The sequence below is a fragment of the Atta colombica genome, unplaced genomic scaffold (genome assembly GCF_001594045.1).
Source record: "Atta colombica isolate Treedump-2 unplaced genomic scaffold, Acol1.0 scaffold243, whole genome shotgun sequence".
Taxonomy (NCBI): Eukaryota; Metazoa; Arthropoda; class Insecta; order Hymenoptera; family Formicidae; genus Atta; species Atta colombica.
In genome coordinates, this window is record NW_017259342.1 from 542710 (window position 1) to 550029 (window position 7320).

Here is a 7320-nt window from a genome sequence, read left to right on the forward strand (position 1 = left end):
TATTATATCAACGCGGCTGTTCAGAAGACCGAATGGCGGAATTTTAAGATTGGCCGTGTCGGCGTGTGAGAAATTAAAAGGTTGGACAGAGGACCGCACAAGTGACTATTGCAGCAAATGAAGAAAAATATTAAATTGCAATAGTCATTTCCTCATTCCGTAGTAAAAAAATATATAATTATATCATCGTTAGGACGTAATTAGCCCTGCCATGCTTGCGTGAGAAAGATCTCGTGCTTGATCCAGTCGCAGATGAAATAATTTCGCACTTAAACGGTACTCTGAAATAGTACTTTACGGTATCGTTGATTCGCACCTCGGCCCTATTTAAACGAGAAAGGTCCCTCGAACTGTTAAATTCGCACGATGCTGAAGATACGTGAAATAGCCCTTTGTGTCGAGGTAACGAAAATATATTGTAATCTTTTCGCAATTGCTCTGCCATGCCATAAATAGCTTCATTTCCTTAACAAATTACTTCGCATGTAACGAGAATGTTCTTTCTTGCACGTGATTATTCTCCTAAAGTTTCATATTTTTACGAGGAGAAAATTTTACTATAATTTTTTACTATAATTTTATTCTTTTATAAATCTAAAAAAGTTATATAAAAATTATAAAAAGATTTTTAAGGATGTATGTGCCACATCTCAAAGCGTTGTCAAAAATATAAAAATATAAAAATTGCATAAATTGTTCTATCATTACCTGTATAAGATTTGAGCGCGATTTCCTTATTAGTTTAAAAGTCTTTATGAATTTAAAGAATTTAAATGAATTTTTTGTTCGTCTTTTTATAAAAAATCATAAATATGAAAATAAAAATGTCATTAAAAGTTAAAAAAATATTTTATTCTATATTTTTTGTATATACTAAAAATTTAAAGTGTTAATATATACTACTAAAATTCTAATAAATATTTGTACTAATGTTCTAATAAATATTTATAGTAATTTATTTAGATTCACTTACTCGTTTAAAAGTTATTTATCTAAAACTGCAGCAACATAAGCTATTATAAACTAAATTATTTGTTGTTTTGTTTCTTAAAGTTGGTTTGAAGATGTATTCATTCACACATCACAAAACTTTTTTGACTAATTTGGCTAAAAACTTAATTGGCTATTAGCTTTCTTTAATTTTATTACTTTTAGCTTATATTGGACAATTATTGTTAAAAAATTACTACGCGATCTTTTACATATTAAAAATTGAAATAAAATATTCGTGAATAATTAAAAAAAAGAGGAAATGCTGTTCAGGAAAAATTCTTTAACATGTACTCGAGTAAGCAGATTAAACTTTCAAGACAATCAAGAAGCTGTATTCGTGACCCTGCCCTCGACTAGTCATGATCTCATTGTCAGCGCTCTCCTTCTCGCGAAAGGGTGACTTAGCTAGCGCAATGATCCATACCGGGTAAAAAAGGTTCCACAGTCAATCCGTCAAGGCAAACGGTACTCGTGAACGGTTGACATTCTCGAGGCCAGTATCGAGCCGTTTGACCAATCGTGAACGTGACGGGTATGAAATTACGATTGCGCTCTGTTCACCTCTCCAGTTCTCGGACACTGTTCACCTCTCCTTCTCGTACCTTGATGGCACCTTGCGCCTTTCAATTGAAGATAAAAAGGTTCATTGACATCGATGGAACGCGTCGTCGGCGATCACATTGAAATCGATCGGCGACTCTAAGAGTCCTCTTAATAGGAAGACCAATCAAGGAATAGACGGAAGTAACTACTACGCGGTCAACCACTTATCTCAATTACAATTACACGATAGTTTTTGTTGCCGAAACGAAAGAAGCAAAATCGATTTTGTTTTAAAGATGAGACAAGTACTTGATCAAGCAACTAATGATCATTTAAGAATGTATTACATCACGTATTTTGAATAGAAAAAGAAAAAGAATTACAGATTTTTTAATTATTTTTGAAAGTAATACAAAAAGTTTAATAGTGATTTAAAAATTGATTTAAAAATTATTTCGATAAAAAGTTGATATTTTTAAAAACTAATTAGGATAAAACGAGAACATTTTTATTTAATCTGTAAATTGTTAAATATAAATATTAATCTTTTCGAATACAGCACATTTTATCCGAGAGGTATCCTAGGAATGTCCTTAGGACATTCAGTCCAGTTTTTCATTATCTGGTTAACTTATGGTTAAGCTTAATCTGATTCGCACACACAAATGGGTTTCATTTATGACATCATCATAGATGAATCTATTGGATAAAATATCAGTTAAATCGAAGTTAGCCAGATAATGAAAAATCGGGCATAAGAGAATATACGTTCTTTGAATGTCTTTAGGACATCTTGTTGTAAGTGGTTTTATATGCATAAATTCATATTTTTATATAGAAAGTATAAATTTCCAATTTCAATCACTTTTTGCAGGGATTGTACATCTGATATATCTTTAATTCTTGTCGATTGCTATCAGCTGCTAGTTCTAATTTGCCATAATGCAACAGATGCAATAAAAAAGTATTTATCGGACATTATAGAAACACTTGGTGAAGATAAACGTTCACACCTGTTGTCGATGGCTTGCAAAATTCCATATCTTCAGTACGGAATTTTGCAAGCCTTCAAGTTAACATCCGAACAGAGCATAAAAAGATAGAAAAAGGATGAGAAATTGTTATAACGGGGTAATAACGTAGTTAAACGTAGAATACAAAGTCTTAAAAATTGATTTCTTGTCTTGCGTTCTAAATAAAAAGAATGAATGCAGTAATAACATATGAGTATAATTAAAAACTCTGTATGCAAATAAATTGTAAAGAAATTAAGAAATTAAACAAAAGTGGATTATATAATCTAGAATTTTTTAATCGGTGCAGAAGTCGTAAAAAGAATCTTGAAGTATGCGAGAACGATAACAATAAAAGTAAAAAGAAGTAAAAAAAATAAGAAATAAATAAAAAAGCGAATAAACCGCAAAGTAAAAAATATTTTAGAAATGGTGAAAATTACCTAAATCATCGTTCCTGTTTTAATCAAAACGATACTATCGATACGATACAATATTGCAATAAAATTATTTTTAAAATAATAAAATTAAAATTTAATTCTAAACTTTATTCCTTATATCTGAATGTCGTGTTAGCAATTTTTGATAAAAAAATCTGTGTGTGTTGAGCATTAAAGTGTACTTAATGATGACCTCGACACATTTGTTTTACTCATTATTTAGTATGTCATAAATTGAAAACAGGTGATATAATCCAAAACAAATTGAAAAACGCTGATATAATCTAAAAGAGATGAACAAATGACGTGCGTTCTGATAACTAATGTATTAAAGAAAGGTAAACTAGCTGAATTGTTCTCGTGAGATCTTTCCCATATGATTAATGATAACACATTTAATATTATCGTAACAGGCTTATCCATTTCAGAATTGCACTGGAGATTCTGTATTCTCGCTATTTTCTGAGCTTTGCTTCCTTAATATCGTAATTACATATTGAAAACACCAAAGAGGATAATAATGAATAGAATGTAAGCAATGTTTTATTCTTTCCGTTCTTTAATTATATATTTCTGTTTTTATAGGAAAATTGCATAGCGTATTTCCGTTTTATGTAACGAATGTTTTCTATATGGATTGTGTAAATGACTTAAAATTCTTGATAAAATCAATTAGTGAAAATTTTATAATTATATCGTTTCTTTTCTTCTATTAAAAAAAGTGTATATATCTAAAGTGTCTATAATTATCACAAAAATTAATACTTACTAATACTAATACTAATTATACTAATACTAATTAATTATCATAAAAATAAAAAGTAATGAGAAATTACGTATTAATTTAAAAATTATAAAAATCACAAAAAAGCAGTATTGTCGATTACATGTAGAAATAGAAATAGAAAGAAACAAGTATAAATTTATGTAGTTTAATTAAAAGATGAAAAACTATCATAACTGTAATCGAAGCGTATCACAAGTTAAACGATTCCGATTTTCTTTAACAAAAAAATCGAAATTAAAATCGGAAAACATCTACTAGTTTATCCTATCAAACTTTAATCATAACAGAAATTTTATTTTGCATTTATGATATAATAAATAATTTGTTAGATAAACATATGAGGAGCGTTCAACTATAATTTAATAATCATATACGAAATAAAAAAAATACACTTAATATAAGTCATATTATTTTTCAACATAATCTCCCAATAAATCGGCAGTAGCTTTTGTATTTCTCGAGAAAGAAAATCTTTTAGCTGCAAGCTAACCCACTCTCGAATACTTGTGATGACTAGAGATAAATTCTTTCTGTTCTCTTTGAAGGCTTCACTGCATTTAGATAATATTAATTTATACAGGGTGAAGAATAAATCTATAAAAGAATTAAATAAGGAGGTTCCTTTGTCAGTTTTACTTTTTTCTATACTTCAAGTTTTTATTTATTGCGAACAATTTACTCTCTTAATAAGATAAATAAAATTTGACTATTTATCATATTTTCTTTAATCCACACATAAAGTCATGTAAATATGATAACATTTATAGTGTCTTTCCACAAACTATATTTATCAAATGCATGCGCATTCCATGATTTTCAAACTTGATTTTCTAGGAAATAAAATCTCGAACAAAAAAAGTTTATTTTGCACTTTTAACTTATTTTTGTACAAGAAATTATATCTTTTTTGAATAATTATTATAATTTAATCACTTTGAATGCTCCTAGTAATATAATTTTATTTGTCCGGATATATATATATATATATGTGTATCATTTAGTTTTACGATTTTCAAATTAACTGATTTAGGTACATTCGATTCTCAAACAGAAGAATCTCTCTCAAAAATGATAATCACGATTTGCATTTTGTATATTTATTGGACAATGCTGCATCCTCGCGTGGGGATGTAACGACGCGCGAAGTAATTTAAGTGAAACTAAGACTAAGACGACAAGCCGTGGCATAGATCACGACGTTTCGATAGTAGCCATGGTTGACCTGAATATTGTCTATAAATACAGAATATATCGGCCAAAACAATTAAGCCTGTCTATCTCGTGGAACGTTTACATGACCGCATAAATATCCCTGCATCTGGCGGGATGTTCGTCGATCGTAAAAATGCATCTAGAATTATTGTGTAGAAAGTGTGCATATTCAGAGAACCATTTTTTTATGAGCCTTTCCCTCTTCTTGCAACTTTCACCGCTAGCGACAATAGCATGAAACAAGACGATATCACATTAAGATTCGCGATGTCTTTCGTAGCATATCCTCCCCGCTATTCAATTATCTTAATAACAGAAATTTTAATGAAACAATTTAACTTAAAAAAAAATGTAGAAAAAATGTAAAAAAAACTAATAGAAAATTCAATGTCGTTAACGATGATTACCGAATACTATGATTACAATTGTATACAAAACGGAAGTTCATGAATCAATGAAATGCTTAATAGACATTCAAATTGTAAACAACTGAAAAATTAAATAACTGCAACCAATTCACTGTTTGCGTTATTGGGTTCCGGTAAATTATTGCTTCGATGAGGCGAATTATAAGATGTGGGTAACAAGTATGTAAAGAAAATTACATTTCATCGTTACGTGTCACGAAAGTGGAAATTGATAAAACGTGAAGGTGATTATTATCCAGGCGGTACTGTGAAATAAAGGAAGCTTAGTCGCACGTTCTGAGATATCTCCGGTACAAGAACTTCAACGTTTTTGCAGACATGCGATCTAGCCGGGCGGATAAAGCCATTCGCATCGCTGTCTGACCGTGTCAACTATTAATTATTCATTAGCGAAGGTACCGATTGTTCAGGTAAAAAGCACATTTATGTCTTCATGATTCGGTTTGCCGCGGTTAGTTTGCGAATATTCTCTCTGGCGAGACCTTGCTTCTACGCCTTTTTTAAATTAATCATTAAACAACGCATACGACACGCAGCGATTTTGAACGCGATGCCTGTTCTGTAGATACGATTAGAGTTGCATTCAGAGCATTCCCAATGTAGACTTTTTTCATTACAATACACCGTTGCAGAGTGCACAATGCTCTCTTATCGTAATTAAATCACTACAATGATGTGAAGGAATGATAAAACAACTGATGATACTTAAGCTATGATAAATTACTATCGAGATAAAGTACACTAAATTGCTTCTCATTGAATTATTTTATACATAAATATAAATAAATATCTTTATGCTTTTTTTATAAGAAAGTAATATTGTACGCAAAATTATTGTGACTTTTAGACAGCTTAAAACTTTCAATGAAATTTCTCTAGAAGAATGGTAATCTTAAATCCTTATATATGATATGAATTGTAACGTTCTGTTGAATTCTTGATGAAATCTCTTGATAAGCGTTAATAATGCATCGATTGCAGCATAAAAACTACTAACATTCTTTCCTTTCTTATTAATATAATAGTCAATTTTTATAGCAAATTTTATATGAATTTTTTTCTTAATAGCTAAATGCTATTAAGAAAAAAATTCATATAAAATTTGCTATAAAAATTGACTATTATATTAATAAGAATTATTATTTACTTTGTATATGATTATAATCTTAAATACATGAGAAAGACAATACAGAAGTGGATGTAATGATATTCCTCGCGGTTTCCTTTCCGCACGAAGCTCAAATATTATTCAAACATGTGGATGTCGACGGAAATTCGTTGGAAAAACTCACTTTCCGCACTTCCGCATAATGTGATAAAAGTTATCAAACTCCACGGGATAGAGGCGGCTGTACAATTTGCTTGGATTCTCACGGCATCCTCTCCCGATGACATCCAGCATAATATATGCATTGCAAACTATCCGCCGTAACTCTAAATACGGCTAAAGCCGCAAGCATAATGCTCACAATAGTAGGACATTCCATGTAACAGGATAATACACTGTAATTGCAAGCAAACTGTTGTACCAGGAGAGCTGACAATTGGCGGTGTATGTACACATGGGAGAACGTAATTTTAATTCTAATTAAAATACAATGCCCAGCGTGTGCATTCGCGATAAGATTCTCATCTGCTACACAGTTATCTCTCTGAAAGTATGTCGAATTATAAAAATGTTAGACACGCGCGCCGACGAAGTATCGATCATAAATATTGCTCCGTCAACATTATTACTCGTAATTATCAAGTAACAATGTTGAAGCAAATAAATCAATATATGTCTATATTATTAGCAATAATATAAGTTAAAAATGAATTAAAGCATACATTTTTCGTATATAATAACATAAAAGATCAAAACTCGTATTTTTACTATTTTATTATTATTTATATATATTTAT